General features: G+C 38.2%; 1 protein-coding gene and 1 pseudogene across 11 annotated transcripts in view; one reads left to right on the top strand and one right to left on the bottom strand.

Annotated features, from left to right (window-relative positions):
• LPAR1 (lysophosphatidic acid receptor 1) overlaps nucleotides 1-17,439 on the top strand; it is a 170,428-nt gene that overhangs the window by 133,292 nt on the left and 19,697 nt on the right. The gene's annotated exons all lie outside the window — the stretch shown is intronic.
• LOC123569245 (U6 spliceosomal RNA) lies at nucleotides 7,568-7,680 on the bottom strand (annotated as a pseudogene).

Raw genomic sequence — 17,439 nt, forward strand, 5'->3', positions numbered from 1 at the left:
TTTAGCCACATCTTCAGGTGCCACTTCTAACTCTAGTTCCTCTTGCTCTTTCTCCCAAATCTGTACTAACTTCCTCCACTGAAGTCTTGAACTCCTCAAAGTCATCAATGAGGGTTGGAATCAACTTCTTATAAACTCCTATTAATGTTGATATTTTGGCCTCCTCTTATGAATCATGGATGTTCTTAATGGCATCTAGAATGGTGAATTCTTTCTAGGAAGTTTTCAACTAACTTTGCTAAGATCCATCAGAGAAATCACTATCTATGGCATCTCTAGCTTTACAAAATGTGCTTACTAAATAAGATTTGAAAGTCAGAATTACTCCTTGATCCATGGGCTGCAGAATGGATATTGGGTTAGCAGTCATGAATACAACATTAATATCCCTGTACATGTCCATCAGAGCTCTTAGGTGACTAGATACATTGTCAGCGAGCAGTAATATTTTGAAAGGAATCCTTGTTTCTTAGCAGGTCTCAACAATGGACTTAAAATATTCAGTAAGCCATGATATAAACAGATGTGTTATCCAAGCTTTGTTGTTCCATTTATAGACTACAGGCAGAGTAGCTTTAGTATAATTTTTAAGGGCTGTAGGATTTTTGGAATGGTAAATGAGCACTGGCTTCTGCTTAAAGACACACCAGCTGCATTATCCCCTAACAAGAGAGTCAGCCTACCCTTTGAAGCTTAGAAGCCAGACATTGACTTTTCCTCTCCACCTATGAAAATCCTAGGTGGAATTTCCTTTCTGTACTTATTGGTCAGTTATGTTGTGAAACTAACCTGCTCTAAAAATAACATTTGGGTTGGGCGTGGTGGCTCATGCCTATAATTCCAGCACTTTGGGAGGCTGAGGCAGGTGGATAGCTTGAGCTCAGGAGTTTGAGACCAGCCTGGGCAACACGATGAAACCCTGTCTCTCCAAAAATTGCAAAAAATTAGCCGAGCATGGTGGCAGGCACCTATATTCCCAGCTAGTCCCAGCTACTCGGGAGGCTGAGGTGGGAGGATCACTTTTGAGCCCAGGAAACAGAGGTCGCAGTGAGCCGAGATCACACCACTGCACTCTAGTCATGGCAACAGAGCCAGGCCCTGTCTCTAAATAAATAAATACATAAATAAAACACTTTATTTAATAAATGAAGCAAAACAAAAAGATCACTTGTCACAGATCACCAGAACAGATATAATAACGAAAAGTTTGAAATATTGTGAGGATTACCAAGATGTGACACAGACACAAAGTGAGCACATGCTGCTGGAGAAGAGGTGCCACTATCCTTATGTGATATGGGGCTGCCACAAACCTTCAGTCTGTAAAAAATGTAATGAGCATAGTGAAATGAGCTGTGCCTGTACAAGTAGGTGCTAGGATCATGTAACTTATACTGTTACTGAAACACCAGGGGTTTGGTCTAGGTCCTGCTGCCTGCTGCACAGAAAGCCAATCACTGAGATGCCAAGCATTGCCAAGGAAGAAGGCTTTACTTGGGTGCTGCAGCTGAGGAGATGGGAGCCAGACTCAAACCCATCTCCCTGACTGACTAAAACCAGGGGTTTATACAGAAGGGAAAAAAAAGTCACAATGTGTAAGAAACAGGAACTAGAGAGGGGCAATGATGCAATCATGACGAGTGAGGGATGTGGCATTTGGTGCAGTGATCTGGTGAGTTTCACTTCTTTGATACTGTTTTGAGAGGCCTGAAGGTCCTTTCCTAAGAAAGGAACTCAGATAAAATAAATATAAGTTTCAAGTAAGCTTTAAAACAAAAAAGGTCAATTTCTATGTTTATCAAAAAGAACAGTCTGTGGAACAATGGGGTTGGTTTCAATACTACCCTGGCATCTGATTGGTAGTTCTCTTGTCCCTTCTGAAATGGAAACTATAAGACTCCTTGAACATTTTTCTCTATGTGACCACACCAGTTCTTCTGAAAGGATGCTGGTCACACCTGCCCTTTCCCTTCAATATAGTTCTTTCCAGGAAGGGCAACTCCAAGAGCTGGCCCTTCGCATTTTCATGGCCTCTTAGGAAGTCGTATTCGTGTCAGGGAATTCCTGGTCCACAGAAGAAAAGGTACTTCCTCATAGTGCTTAGGTAACTTCACTAACTAATGAATCTCTCTGAAATACCAGAATGTTCCATTCAACCTCAAAATGTATTTTTTCCTTTAAGGTTATTCCGCTTTATATTTCCCTTTGGATTTCTCTTGAATATAATATATGACAAGAGACTAATTTCAGTAGTAATTTCCTGTTTTAATACTTTATGATGAAAATAATTATAATTCAGTACATTTAAATTTTAATAAAATAGCATCTAGACAATAACTTATTAGTATCAATTTACTAATATATAGTTAATTATAATCCATATAAATTTATTAATAGTTTATTAAGCATTAATGAATTATAAAAATATTTAAACAAATGTTATTTTAAAATAATTTAAGTAAAATATTTTAAAATAGCTTACTATTTATAAACATTTAGATATTTAAAATTAATAATAATTTAGTTCCTAGTTTAAATAGAAAAATGTTCCTAAAATATGCATAAGGGAAAAAAAAAGAAAAGAAGAACACACTATTTATTTCCGAAGAACAAGTAAACAAGAAGCAACTGATGAGAAGCAGAATTATTTGGGTTGGATATAAGCCTTAGCCTCCATCTTCTGTAGTGTAATTTTCTTATGAATCTATTTTAGCTTTTCCCTGAAATCAGAATAGCTGTGTGTGTGTGTGTGTGTGTGTGTGTGTGTGTTTTGTCAAAGGTTAAGTCTTTCTTTTTTTATGTGAAAGTTTTAGAACAATTAAACTGATGTAAGTCAAATTACTGTTCTTTGCATAGTAAGCCATCCTTATGCTCTCTGTAGTTTCTGCTCTTTCTGTTTTAATCTCTGCATTATTATTAATAAAAATTATTTTCTTCAGTAAAGATAACATATGACCAGTACAGATATATAGGGAAATATTAAGAATCAAAGAGAGAAAATAGTAACCTGTAGTCCCACCATGTAAAGAAAACACATATCCTTTATCTGAGATTTTCCTGTTGTCCAGACATGTGAATGTCAAGAGAGAATATAGAATTAATGAATCAAAACAGTTTCTGTGAACTCATATAGATGTTGCTTTACTGGAACCTGATTTTTAACATTGTTATAGAAAAGTCTGGGATCAGTCTGATTATTCTCCCTTTACAGGTAACCTGTTTATTTTGGCTGAGGTGGTTGTGTGTTCTTTATCCCTATAGTTTATTCCCTTTCTTTCACCAGAGTCTGTTCCATTAAAGACCAAGAATGATTACCCCTTACCTTTTTACAGAGCTAAGGGTATTAGAACCATCAGTGGCTCAGGGCCCATCAAGTCTCCAGTGAGTCATTCTAGGTTGTTCACCATATATCTCTGTTCATCTTAGCTTCTCTCTTCCTCTCTTGATTTTTCGCCGGACAGAATATTATCAGGAATATTTATTGTTTATGACATCGGGGCCATCAAATTCTTAAATAAGATTTAGTCCTTTCTCAGAGGTAGTATTATCCTTTTCTCCCTTTTGTTAAAGTGATATGATCAATGTAATTTTTAACATTTTTCAAATATATATCAACTTTTGAAATCAGATAGCTGCATGTAATACCAGAAAATGTACGTTCATAGAAGTTGTTTTGTTCTTAATTCTAGTTTTTTAAGTTACATAATTAAAATGTTAATGTGAATCCATTTTGCATCAATAAAGGATTTTTATATCATAATTTTTAGAAACTTCCTTTATCCTTAAGTTGGCCTTCAAAGCATATATATCCAGTGTCACTCCATAGATACTTTGGTTTTGCAAGTAAATATATAGTTCATTTACTTTATGTGATGTATTCGTTATGTTTTGTATTTGTTACGTTTTGTATTTGCCGAATATACTTATGCATTTTATGTGGAAAAGCATTTTAATTTAAAAAGTTTCATTCTAGAAGAAAATAAGCTGTTTTAAAAGTATTTTGGTAACTGATTGTGAGCCATAATAGTATTGTTGTTGTGAAGCATTTTATTTTCCTAAGTTTCAGAGTCAAACCCAAGAAAAATATTTTAATATGAAAAAATGTTCTACCACACAATGATCAGAATATGTACTTTTATTAGATAATATTTGGAGGTGACCATTTTGGCATATGTTTGGTTGGTACTAAAAATGAAAAGATAAACGTGCATTCCTAGCACAGGCTAAAATTATGTAGATGATACTCTTCATGATTATGTGTCTTTAATCAGAAGTAATCAGAAGTTTTCACCCAAAGAAAAGAACACACGGCTTGAAATAAGTTTTTTAAAAACATCACCAGTGTGAATATTATATTATACAAATTAAGAAGTAGGATTTTTTCCTTTTTTTTTTTTTTGAGACGGAGTCTTGCTCTGTCGCCCAGGCTGGAGTGCAGTGGCGCGATCTCCGCTCACTGCAAGCTCCGCCTTCCAGGTTCACGCCATTCTCCCGCATTCCAGGTTCACGCCATTCTCCTGCCTCAGCCTCTCGAGTAGCTGGGACTACAGGCGCCCACCACCACGCCTGGCTAATTTTTTGTATTTTTGGTAGAGATGGGGTTTCACAGTGTTAGTCAGGATGGTCTTGATCTCCTGGCCTCGTGATCCGCCCGCCTCGGCCTCCCAAAGTGCTGGGATTACAGGCGTGAGCCAGGGCGCCTGGCCGGATTTTTTCCTTTTTTTAATGAAACACATTACACCAAGGTAGGAAGGGTTAACATCATCCTACATGTAATAGAAGACAGAGAGTGGACCAGCAATGTAGTCAGATGGTTGATTCTAGAGTTCCAAGGATCTTAGAAGTCCCTAACATAAGCAGGGAGAATTTTGGCTTTAGAGGTAACATCTATCTTGTCCATAGAACTTGATGTATTTTTGTGCTATAACCTTTACTAATCTGATTTCTTGAAATGTTTTACTTTGTTTCCAAATCCATTGCTACCTATGGTGAAGTTTCTGACAAAGAGCATGCTCCTGGATTATAATAGCTACTGTAGAAAGCTTATTACATGTCAAGTGTTTGAGATACAGAAATTCATTTGGTTCTTATAGCACTGCTATAAATTAGGTATTACCATATCCTTTTCATAAACAAAGAAACTGAACCTCAGGGTATTGAGCCAGGACACTCAGCCAGCAAGTGCACACACTGGCATGTTCTAGCCCAGGTAGGTTCACCACTATCTGTCTAGGAAAAATAATTCCGTAGAACATAAGACACTGAGGAAATGTTTAGAGCCTTTTAAATCTTTACATATGACTGATAAGAAAATGGAAACCTTTTAACTTTTACGGTAAATGGTGCAATTAAGGTGTTTATACTTATTTATAAAACATAGCAGGCTGGGCGCGGTGGCTAACGCCTATAATCCCAGCCCTTTGGGAGGCCGAGGCAAGCGGATCATTTGAGGTCTGGAGTTTGAGACCAGCCTGGACAACATGGTGAAACCCTGTCTGTACTAAAAATAATAATAAACAAAAATTATCTGGGTGTAGTGTCACACACCTGTAATCCCAGCTACTGGGGGAAGGTGAGGCAGGAGAATCGCTTCAACCTGGGTGACAGAGATTGCAGTGAGCCAAGAGCATGCCACTGCAATCCAGCCTGGGTAACAGAGTGACACTCCATCTGAAAAAAAAAATAGCAAAGGCATATTTTGTTTTAAATGCATGTTATTGTACAGTGTACCCAGCCATCCATATATGACCTAGCACTTCTCAAAGGCAAATTATCTTGCCACTTATGCAGACTTGGAATAGGATAGCGTGGTGAACTGAGGAGGAAGTGAGAGCATGTTAAGTTGGTGGACCATGATCGGCATCAGCCAATTTTCATATAGTTCCTTTAGTTCCAGGGATTTGTTATAGCTGATCTAAGAGGATGCTGAATGAACAACAGTAAATAGTTAACTCTGCTTTTCTTATTTGTGTTCCGTACCAGAGGTGGGAAAGAAATGAATAATTCCTCTAAGTGGAAATGGTCCATGCTCCAGAGGGTTTATGCTACACTTGAAGTGTCTTCCTTCTGTCACTTCCTCTCCTCTCTACTTTGGGGTTTGTGAGAGATTGGAGTGTGTCATACAATATCCTCTTTGGATTGTGAACTTGCTTATAGTTTTCAGAGCACTTTGAAAGACATCTGAATCATAAGGGATAACACAGGATGGATGAGAAGAATTAAAACCTGTAATAATGTATAGAATTATCACTGGGCGTGGTCCAGGTTGTCTTTCAGACCTGCTTCTCCAGCCACTCCTATTTCAAAGATGTGGCAGTTAAGGTCCAGGAATTTCTGGTGATCCACATTCCTAGTTAAGAGTCAGAAACATGCTCCAGTGTAGTTCTGTCTCCGAATGAGGTAGCTCATAGCCTAGGGCTTTGCTGTGAACTTTATGCTTTTATTTATATTGAGTCATTTAATATGCAGAATCTCAAAGATATTGAGGACTTTTGGGATTATACTTCAATTTATTATGTCTTTGGATATACCTCTGAATAATTTTCCTTTTGGTTGCTCTCTCATTACAATACACATATGACTTATCACAGTCTACTGATATCAACGTTTTACCACTTGGAGTGACACATGGGAGCCTTATTTTCATTGAAACGCTTTTACCTTTCCCTCTTTTAAATATTATTATCTTGAGTATCAGATGGTGTTATAATGTTTGTTTCAGTCATCTAATATGTCTTATGAAACTCATTAGGAGAATCATCTATCATATGTAGCCATATTTCAGCTTGTTTTTTTGTTATTTTCTTTCCTCATGCTCCAAGATTCCATCTTCCATCATTTTCTTTCTGTTCAAAAAACTTATTTTAGCAATTTTTAAAAGGTCTGCTAGCAACACAATCTTTTTGTTTCTTGCATCTGAGAATGTTTCTATATTCTCTTCATTCTTGAAGTATCATTTTCCTGGATATAGAATTTGAAGATGACAGTTCTTTGTTTTCAGCACTTGGAAAATGCACCTTGTCCTTCTGGCCTGTATGGTTTCAGGTAAGAAATTTGCTGTTATTTGAGTTGATGTTCCCTAATGGGTAATATATTGTTGCTCTCGGAATGTCTGAATGCTTTCAAGACTTCTTTTTTTCAATTCACTTCTCAAAATTTTAATTATGAAATGTCCTGATCTGGATTTCTTTGGGTTTATCCTGTTTGAGATTTATACAGCTTATGAATCTGTAGATTTGTATTTTTTTGCCAAATTTAGAAAATTTTAAGTCATTTTTTTAAATATACTTTTTCAGACCCACTCTCTTTTTTTCCCTCTGTGCTGGACCTCTGTAATATGAATGTTGAACATTTTGTCATTGTGTTACAAGTCCTGGAGGGTCTGCTATTTGTCGGGTTTTAGTCTATTCTTGTTCATAGTGAATAAATTTGGTAATTCTGTTGATTTGTTCTCAGGTTCACTGATTCTGTCCTTTGTTGCCTTCATTTTACTATTGAACCCACTAAGTTTATATTTGTTGTACTTTTTAGTTTTACAATTTCCATTTGTTGTTTTTTTAATTTCTTAAAAAATATGGAACACGTCACGACTTTGCATGTCACCTTTGTGCGGGGGACCATGCTAATAATCTTATCTATGCTGTTCAAATGTTAGCGTATTTGCTGCTGAACTGTGAGCGCTGTGGTTCTTTTTTTGTAACTTCTAGTTCTTGGCTGAGATTTTCTGTTTTTTCATTTGTTTCTAAATAATTTGCAATTATTCATTGCACCATTTTGAGGATGGGTGCTTTAAAATATTTGTCAATAAGTTCTTCATCTGATTCATCTCAGGGTTAGTGTCCATTGTCATTTCAGAGTCAAGTTGTGATTTTCCTGATTTTTGGTTTGATGGGTAATTTTTCATTCTATCCTGGAATTTGGCTATGGTGTTAGGAGACTCCGAGTCTGATTTAAATCTTTTGTTTTAGTAAGCAGTCATCCCATTTAGGTTTAGCAAGAAAATCCTGGCCTAATTTTGTGGGCTGTGCATCCAATAACAATTACATTTTCAGAGACTTTGTGGTGCTATTTTGGTCTGCTTGGTTTATCTGGGGCTGCTGGGGTTCCTCCTGGTACCTGCTGGTGCTGCCTGAAGGAGTGGAGCTCCTGGGTAAAGCCTCATGATGCCTCTGATGGGGGTAGAGGGAATACAAACAGATATCCTGGAGACAGGCACTAGTGCTGAGGACTGCCCCTCTCTCCAAGGAAAACACTTCCCAGGTGGAGCCTTTTTTGTGGCAGGATCCCCTTTGCTAGTGATGCAAGGCACCTGCTGTTTCTTATTGGAGGAAGGAAGTCTTAGGCTTGGTGAGTAAGGAGAGTGCTTTCCTGTCTCATAGTCAGCAGGTATATTGGTCTCACGCTGCTAATAAAGACATACCTGAGACTGGGTAATTTATAAAGGAAAGAGGTTTAATTGACTCCCAGTTCCACATGGCTGGGAAGGCCTCAGGAAACTTATAATCATGGTGGAAGGGGAAGCAAACACATCCTTCTTCACAAGGCCGCAGGAGAGAGAAGTGTTGAGCAAAGTGGGAAACACCCCTTATGAACTCATCAGATGTCGTGATAACTTAGTATCACAAGAACAGCGTGAGGGTATCCACCCCCATGATTCAGTGACCTCCCACCAGGTCCCCCACAACACGGGATTATGGGAACTACAATTCAAGATGAGATTTGGGTGGGGACACAGCCAAACCATATCATCATGGCTCCTGCTCCATTTTCCCTGGCTAGTACCGCTGGCCAGCCTGGTAGTGTTATTGGGACTCCCCTTTGGTCTGAGTGGGAATGAGCCTATTTGGGCTGGCCACTAGGATGAGGCTCTAGAAACACTGGGCTTGGGTGACCTTCTGTGAGGTTGTGGGTTGTAAGACACTGTCACTATGACATTCCTCTAGTTGTGAGGTATCTAACCAGTTCATCTTTTGGAGTTCTCTGGCTTCTTTTTGTGTTTTTTCTAGGGTTTATATTTATACTTAGCTGGGAGGAACAGGGAAAAAGTATCCATACAATCTTGTCCAGACCAGAATTCTTGTGCAGGGATTATTTTTGGGTAGAGGTGGGGTGGGAGAAGACCCGTAAGACTACTCATAATAGAAAAAATGAATTTGGTTAGTGGCTTTGTTTCAGTAGAAAGTTCTCTATTTCTTTATGTTTCTACCTTTCATAGTTCCCTGTAAACAAAACTGAAATGCAGTCTACCTGCCTTCTTTCTTCCCCCTACTTCATAATCACGCTGTGATATGGTTTGGCTGTGTCCCCACCCAAATCTCATCTTGAATTGTAGCCGCCACAATTCCCACATGTCATGGGAGGTACCTGGTGGGAGGTAATTGAATCATGGAGGTGGGTCTTTCCCATGCTGTTCTCATGATGGTGAATAAGTCTCATGAGATCTGATGGTTTTATAAAGGGCAGTTCCCCTGCACACACTCTCTCTTGCCTGCTGCATGTAAGACATACCTTGCTCTCTCACCATGATTGTGAGGCCTTCCTAGTTATGTGGAACTGTGAGTCCATTAAACCTCTTTCCTTTATAAATTACCCAGTCTCAGGTATGTCTTTATTAGCAGCATGAGAACAGACTGATATATGCTGCCTCTATGGGCTTCAATGAGCTGAAATTCTTACATCTTTAGGAGTGTGGAGGAAGAGTTAAAGCCTCATTTTCAGTTTTGCCACTCTTGTCGTAGTGGGAATGTGAGTCAACAAATACTCTATCTTTAGGCCACCACTTCTCCTTCTCACCACTTCCTCCTAATCACCTCTTGTCAAATTCACCGGCTGGGAAAAATGAGCTTTTAAAGACAGTCAAATCTTATATGTCAAACTCAAAAAGGGAAAGAAACCCTAAGTGTAAATGCCATCTGGCTTTATTTACTCATCCTCGCCCATCTCAGAAACATTTTGAGCAGATGCAGGCTTTCACTCTAAAGAGCAGTTTATAGGAACAGATTGAAGAAAAGGTTTGTTTTAAACATTTCAGCACTATAATTAGATTCAATTAAATTTGTCACTAAGTGTTCTGTAACTTAAGATGTCCTAGCCCTTGGCACATATGAGCAAAAATCTAAAAAACACAGGGAAGGTGCTGATGAAGGTTTTGGATGAGGGTTCAAATAACCAAATACTACCTTCACTTTTAAGATATATCTAAAAGAAAAATTTAAAGTAGTAAATATAAATCTATAAAATACAAATGGAATTCTTAAATTTCAGGAAACACCCAGAGATTCAGAAATGAATCATATTTCCTCATTTGTTGGGCATTAAAAATGTAATTTTATACTAGTGATAGCAACAGGGTCAAGAAAGCCTGGGAATGGTGCCAGAAACTGTAACATTGGTTCTTCTTTAGATGAATTTATGTGTGACTATAAATGCTATGAAATGTTCTCAGGTAGGAAAGTACTTGTGGCACAGAAGAAAATTCCTGTTCTCTTGAATTTTGGGGGAAAACTTTATCATAAGTTATTCTAGGTATGAAATCATTTACAATTGTAATTTTAATTTTAACATGGTGGAAGTGAGAAATATGGATCACTAAAGATGCTCACATCCTTTTCCCTGGAACCTGTGAATATGCCACTCCACATGGCAAAAGAGACTTTGCAGATGTGATTAAGTTAAAGGCCTTGAGACAGGGAGGTTTTATGCTGGATCACTGGCTTTGGAGATAGAGGAAGGGTCCATGAGCAGTGGAAGCTTCTGGAAGCTGGAAAAGTCAAGGAAACCGATTCTTCCCTGGATCCTAAAGAAAGAATCACAGCCCTGCTAACACTTTGATTTTAGCCTAGCAAGGACTCACATCAGATTTCTGACTTCTAGAATTATAAGATAATAAATTTGGGTTATTCTGAGTCACAAAATTTTGTGATAGTTTGTTACAGCAGAAATAGAAAATGAATACAAATAAGTGAGTTATTTTAAAGAGTGTTGCTATTTGTCTCATATAACTTTTTATGTAAAAGCATTATCTATACCACTGACTTTGCCCTGGGAAAACATTTGGCAATGTTTGGAGACATTTTTTATTTTCGCAATTGGGGCTGTGGGGGGTGGTGGTGTATTACGGGCATCGAGTGGGCAAAAGCCAGCTGTGCTGCTAAATATCTTACAATGGAATGAACAGTCCCACAAGAAAGAATCATCTAGCCAAAGTAGAGAAATTCTGAGCTAGGTTAATTTATATACTCAAAGCATGTAGGAAATTGAGGCTTCCCTATTCAGTTTGCTCTAAACTAACTGCATAGTCTAGAGCTGCACTGTCCAATAGGGTAGCTCTTAGACACACATGTCTGTTCAAATTTAAATTCATTACAGTTAAACAAATTGAAAAATTCAATTTCTCAGTTGCACTCATCATTTTTCAAGTGCTTGATAGCCATATGTGCCTAGCGGCTACCACATTCAACAGCTCTGATACAGAACATTTCTATCATTGCAAAAAGTTCTATTGAGTGCTGATCTTCTAGACTCTTGCTACCCAAAGTGCTGTACATGGATGAGTAACATTAGCATTACCTGACAGCTGTTAGAAATGCTGACTCTCATGTCCCACTCCAGACCTACCGAATCGGAATTTGTGTTTTAATAGATCTGTCAGTGATTCATGTACACATTCAAGTTGGTGAAGCACTGGTCTAGGTGACTTTCTCTTGCTTTCTTTCTCTCCCTGTCATTTCCTTTCTCCTCCCTCTGCTATTCCCTGCACTTATGTTTCCCGTTTACCTACATAAATGCCTTTCTTCTCAGCTTCAGTTTCTGGTCTCCTCAAGCCGGGTCTGTGTTTTATTTCATCTCTATATTCTCCCAAAGACACTGACCACATTGCATTGCACAAGATAGCTGCTTGACACTATTTATGGATCAAATGAACTTCTGAAAATTCTTGATGTAGATAATTTTCGTTTTAACTGAATGGATGGATGCCATCATTTTTACTTTGTACTTTAATTCAGACATTTCCTAGAGTTTCAACTGTGAAAAAAGATAGTCATTTCAAATGTCTAGAAATTTCATAGTAAATTGAAGCTTCCTAATGATTTCACATTGTGAAGAAGGAAACTCATCCTAAGTATCCTATATTCTGATTCTTTATGTGTAATAAAATGTAGCCAGTATTTCCATTCTTAACATTAATTCTCCAGAACAATCATTTGGGTGATGGAATAATTTGTATTATATTTTTAAAAAAACAATTATCTGATATTTGTCCAAGGAACCTAAGGGGATTATCAGGTTTTTGGTATTTATCAAAATCTGTTACTTTATATGATGGTTACAACTACAAGGAATTATCTCATTTTTTTTCTTTGCACGAATGCAGTGAAAACACTCATAGGATGTTTTGGAGTTAAGGTGACACACATTATGTGAAAGGCCTGATTTTATGAATACTGCATCTTACAATAAAAATAAGAATTCAGTGCTGCAGAAAAGGAGCAAGTTAAAAATTCTAGTTTAATTAGCCAGAGATTTCTCAGGCTGTTAAGTGATCTCCTTCATTTTGCAGATGAAGAATTTGAGGCCTAGAGAAGTTGGTGCTAGTCAAAGGATCAAACCATTGCATGTTTTGTGGAAAGGACAATATTGGAGGCTTGCTTTTAAACATAGCTGTCTTCATCTCGTAAATTTGTGCTGTAAACCAGATGACCCTTGAGGACACTTGCAACTTTTAAAACATTTTAAATCCGGTTCTCCCACTCTAAATATAGTATTCTTAGAGTTTCATACTGCCTCACTGTAGACTATTTCTGTCTGGAGAAAAGGATGGGTAAATGGATGGAAGCTGTCACTACAATACTAGTACAAAAGTTAGATTTAAATTCATGTTTCTTTGCACATGGTAATCTACATAAAAATGTTTTTACTTCATATGTAAATGAATAAAAGTGCCAAGTTATGTTAATTCTCTGATAAAATAATTTTGTAATTCCAAAGCTACTGGGCAAAGTCAAACAGACACATATTTTTTAAATTTCTAAAAGCAAAACTAGCACTGGAAAAAATAACTTGGTCTAGAAATATTGGTTTGTATTGCTTGGAATTGTAAGCGTTGTGCTGTTTTAGGGTCCTTTTTACCCTTCAGGATAGAGCCTTAGCTTTCACTGGACTCCCAGAGGCACCAGTGTCACAGAAATGAGTCACTAGTTTTTTCAACTCTTGAAATACGTATCTGAAGACCAGTGAAAATCTGACTTGTCAAGACTATGATTCTAATTACTAGGGTTTCTTGAGCTCACTGTTTTTGCTATTAAATATTTTCTTCTTTCCTCCAGAAATTCTGCGTTTGAGGATTTTATGTATCCCTTGTGAAATAATCCCCAAGTAATGCAAATTCAACAATAACAGCAACGCAGAGACAATGATCCTTGACTACAGTAGTGTGGATATCTGCTCATTAAAAAAAAAAGAAAAGGAAAAAGAAAATCAAAGGCCTTATTTTAATCTATAGTTATTTTTTCTACTTTTAAATGTTTCTCCCTGTCTTTCTAGAATTAGTTCTCCAGTTATCTTTTTCCTTCTACCTTAAGTTGTCTTATCTTCAAAGACAGTGTGATGGAGCTTAGTAAGGATGCTATGATTTGAAGAACATAGATGCCTCTAACTTATGGAAGAGGAAGCCAAATGCTGTTCCACTCTCAGATAAACAGATGACACGGATGCAAAAGTTTCTCCCTATAAGATCTGTTTGTAATTCTGATGCGTAAGAACTTTGCCAGCATGCTAAGGGGGTTGAAGCATACTGTATTAGTCTGTTTTCACACTGCTGATAAAGACATACCGGCGACTAGGCAATTTACAAAAGAAAGAGGTTTATTGGACTTATGGTTCCACATGACTGGGAGGCTACACAATCACGGGGGAAGGCAAGGAAGAGCAAGTCACATCTTACATGGATGGCGGCAGGCAAAGAGAGAGCTAATGCAGAGAAACTCCTGTTTTTAAATCAGATCTCATGAGACCCATTTGCTATCACGAGAACAGCACAGGCAAGACCCTCCCCATGATTCAGTCATCTCCCACCAGTCCCTTCCATAACACGTGGGAATTATGGGAGCTACAAGATAAGATTTGGCTGGGAATACAGAGCCAAACCATGTCAGGTAGGAAGGCAGGATTCAGGAAAATAAATGTCTCTGTCTGACTAAAGAGTTCACTAAAAAGTTACATATTCAAATACAAGTCATTTAACTCACCCCCTCCCAAATTTTAAGTCATGCTTCAATGTATTCTGTGTTTACTTCAAGTTCATACAGTGCTTAAATCCCAAAGTCACCAATCTAGTAACCTCACTCTGGGTCATCCTTAGTGTAGTATTCTACCAGATCCTTTCCTTTGTTTTTCTTGCCTACTTAAGTGTAGGGTTACTTTCTAGATCATACCATGGAGTACAATGGGGAATGTTGTAAAAATCAAATACTTAAGTGCAAAACACAAAATCAGTTGTAATTGAGTTATAATCAGACTAAGCAAATAAAAAGCATTCTGAGATGCCTTTTAAATGTTTCAAATGTGGGTTGCCCCTGATAAATTTAATTAGGCATTATAAAGATATATAAATGCATTTAAAAGATGTAATTGCACCTCAAAACTTTACATAGTTAAAAATCAAAAGGCCACAAATGACCTGAATAAATAGCAGGAGTCTGAAAACTAACTGTCAAAAAGAAAATTGTCAGCAATGTTTTTGAAAATAAGAGGGCCCTAGAAAGTATCCAGCACAGTTAAAAATCTTTCGTGGTAACAAGAATAATTATGAGCAGGACTTGAAGTTCTTCATTAGCATCATATACGTGGATTAAATGGAGAAAGTACATTTCTCTCTCTAATCTAAACTGGAAGCGAGCACTTTACTGGTTTACAGTTAAAGGAAGACAAAGGAATTGACCCAGCTTACATCTTCCCTAATGAAATTTTTCACTCTGTAAACCTGATCTGATTAAGATCTTTGACAAAGAAATGTATACGAAATGGATGGGTGAATGGCATGACAAGCAAGAGAAGTGCCCAGGTGTCCCAAAGGCTGTCTTTCTATTCTTCACACGGGGCCAACATGAAGCCCCTCTGGGCTGCATCTGGTTCTCTTTTGTTGCTACTTTATTTCTTAGGAAAATTCTTTTTATTGTTTTTTAGCCAGAACTGTTCTGCAATGAAATTCTCTCAGTGCTGGCCTTTGCCCAGCAGTCCAGCTGTTTCTGTAGGGTGGGGTCCAATCTTACTGAGGTGGCCAGAGTGCATCCAGCTCCAAACACCCCCGGTCAGTGCTATGTGGTCTGATAAGTCTCCACCAGACCCTCCCAAGCTGTAACCTGTGAAAAACAGAAATACAAGGCCTGCATGTTCGCTCCCTAAAGAGTTCCCTCCCTGGCTTGTCTGTTTTCCTCAAACATCTCAACTAGGTCAGGCCCTGTCATTGAAAAACAAGTGGGTTTCCCCTAGTTTCCCAGCTAAGAAGATCTGGCCTCTGCCTTAGGCCCTGACTGGGGGTCCCCGTGCAGCAATAACTAATTGTGCAGCCTACACAGCCAAGTGACCAGGCCCTAGTGTCTGCCCGAGAGGAGAGGTTGGAGCAAGCCACCCAGAAGCTTTGCTGGCTACACCTGGCTGTGGGCAGCTGTTCTGGCTATGTAGGGGCATCTACTACACCCTGTCTTCCCAGGCTCTCTAAAGCCAGAAGGATTTCATCCTTTTCCAGAATGTGGTACTTTAGCAGGCTGAGATAGCCCATTCCTCTTAGAAATTATTCCCCTTTACTTGAAGGATGGTAAAATAAAGGACCATTTAAACTTTTAAACTTACTTCAAATTCTTTTTCAAATGAGATAGGGTCTAAAATTAAGACATTAAAAGCAAATACTCATTTTAGATTTTTTTTTATTTTTTAAGACTAGGTCTTGTTCTGTCCCCCAGGCTGGAGTGCAGTGGCGCAATCATAACTCACTGCAACCTCGACCTCCTGGGCTCAAGCGGTCCCCACACCTCGGCCTCCCATGTCGTTGGGACCACAGATGTGCTCCACTGCACCTGGCTGGTTTTTTTTTTTACTTTTTCTAGAGAGAGGGTTTCACCTTGCTGCCCAGGCTGGTCTTGAACTCCAAGGCTCAAGCGATCCTCCCACCTCAGTCTCCCAAAAGGCTGGGATTATAGGTGTGAGCCACTGCACCTGTCCCTTATTTTTAATTTTAAGCAAAAAGGGGACTGGCTCTGAAGTTCAAGAAGTCATCAAGAAATGCTGATGGGTGACTTCAGCATCGTTTCAGATGAAAGGACAGCCTGATGTCACTCTGTGACTAGGGTAATGGCATTGTAGGGAGTACAGCTTCCCACTTTGCTATCTCTAGGTTGGGAGAACCAATAACAGTTCACCCAAAATATCCACATTTCTTGGAGGCCTAACCTTTGGGTATTCACTGAAGAGGAAAAGGAAATAAATGAAGGGAACCCATTAGGTGGCTCTGTGCTTCATATTCCACTTGCAGTGTCTCATTCAGTCCTCACAATAGTGCTGAAAGTAGATCATATCCCCATTTGACGCATAAGGAAATTGAGGCTGGACAAAAGTGAATAACTTGTCCAATGTCCCATAAGCAGTAAGGAAAAGAAACAGTATTTGACCTCAGGTCTGTCTCTTTCCTCCTGTAAAAGATGAATACATACCTTTTAAAGTCCTCCAAATTATGCAGCCTTGGAGATTAAAAGAAATTTTATTTCCAAGATATCTCTAGTTTTCTTCCTCCCCACTAACTAGCTTCTTGAGTTCCCATGTGAATATTGTCGTTCATTTCCTTAATTATTAAAGAAAAACATGTTTCTTTTTTTAATGGTAAATAGTGTTTAATAAAGGTTTTATCATTATTTTAAAAACATTTTTAATGAAGTTCTTTCCATTGAAGCATTTCTAATTTATTCTAATGAAGCATTTCCACAGAATTAAAAAAAGTAATAATTTAGGCTTAGTTATCTACATCAATATCATTATCAAAGTCCACTGTCTGTCTTTCCTCTTTTCTCCTCCTGCTTAGACCAGGGAGCATAGTAGATGTACTTCATGCGGGCCAGCACCCTGAGGCCACGTGTAAGCAGGTGGGAAAATGATGTCCATGAAACAGACAGTCCCATACCACTTTTAGTTACAAACACTTACCCTGGATGAGAGCAGGAATTGAGACCAAGTTTGTGTCCCAGTGGGTTCCAGGACTTTTTTTCCCGTCAATTTCCACCCTGTCCTGGGCAGGCTTAGAAAAACGTATTTCTTACCAAAAAATTTACAAAAACAATGTTTACATTAAAATTTAAAGTCCATGCAACTGCCTCTGGTTCCTAAAGGTAACTGCTGCCAGTGATTTGGTGTGTATCCTTCTAGACATTTTTTGAAATGCACATAGGGTAC

The sequence above is a fragment of the Macaca fascicularis genome, chromosome 15, assembly GCF_037993035.2.
Source record: "Macaca fascicularis isolate 582-1 chromosome 15, T2T-MFA8v1.1".
In the NCBI taxonomy this organism is placed as follows: Eukaryota; Metazoa; Chordata; class Mammalia; order Primates; family Cercopithecidae; genus Macaca; species Macaca fascicularis.